Genomic DNA, 1,277 nt, shown 5'->3' on the forward strand with positions numbered 1-1,277 from the left:
GGGGGGGGAGGGCTTAAAGAGAAGGAAGCTTTCAGTTTTGCTTCTCCGTACTTAGCCCCAAACACCATCTTTTCGTCTCATTAGCCGAACCTAGCTCTACATCTGCTGCCCCATTTCATCTCCTTTGTGGTGCAGATGCTGCCGGGCTCCCTGGCACTTGGGCTGACAGCCCCGGAGCACCGTCGGGGTAATGGCCCTGAGCTGGTCCTCTGTCTGCAGCCCCAGCACACTGGGCCCTGTTTGTTGCCATTCAGCACTTTAAATAAACATCGAGGCTTTGATTGAACTGGGACCCCCTGGGCTGCATAGAAAGCAGGCGCCCTACGAAGGGCTGGGGAAGAGCGGGAAACGGCGGGGTAAAGCTAATCCTGACCTGGAGGTGGAGGACACGGCCACGGTGCCACGGGACAGCAGCACGGGCAGACTATAACCTGGGTAACTTCGAACCCTCACAGCCTCAGCTCAGGAGGATGGAAACAGCTGTCCGAGGGGGAATGCAGTGCTCTGGGCCATGAATCGGCTCCCTCCCCTGCAGCAGTTGGCAAAGGATTATTACACCCAGCTCCCCTTAACCTATTTCTTGTTCCTTGTTTACCAAGGAGCCCTGAATTTGCTTAGGCTGATCCTGCTCCCCCGCTTTACTTTCGGTAAGCCGGCCCAGTAGCGCAGGAGCCTGCTGCACTGAAAGGGCCGATAATCCCATCCAGTGCCCCCAGCTTTGCTAGGAGATCCGTGACAACTGTGACATTCTGCAGGTGTGGGAGAAGCGAGGCTTAATCCCAGTGCAAACACCGCTGGGAGCAGCGCTGTCCCACCGCTCCGGGTGGCACACCGGGACGGCCGCACTGTCCCAAACGTGTCGGCTGCTGCTCGGGGAACAGAGAACGACCACCGCACCCGGCGCTGCGCCCCAGCGCTCCTCCATCGCTCCTCTGCTGCGCTGCCGCTGCTGGGAGAGAGAGATGTTAAAATAGCGGAGCTCAATCCAACAGCATGCGGTTCGTTCAAACTGCGGTTTTCCACCAAGAACTAAGTGTTACCTGCGATACAATGATTCTAAGATTCAGATAGCAACAAAGCAAGAAATAGAATTCAAAAAGAAACAAAGAGAGGGAAAAAAAAACAACAATCTCAATAGGGGTTTTGTCGTTTGCCTCCCAAATCTAAAATTAGGAACTCAGGGTAATCTGAACAAATTCTACACTCGGAAAGGAAAATCGGATGGCTTAGGAAGCGTTAAATTCCCTGAAAAGCTCGTTTTAACTTCATGTTAACTC

This window comes from Meleagris gallopavo, chromosome 8, assembly GCF_000146605.3.
Source record: "Meleagris gallopavo isolate NT-WF06-2002-E0010 breed Aviagen turkey brand Nicholas breeding stock chromosome 8, Turkey_5.1, whole genome shotgun sequence".
NCBI classification, from domain to species: domain Eukaryota; kingdom Metazoa; phylum Chordata; class Aves; order Galliformes; family Phasianidae; genus Meleagris; species Meleagris gallopavo.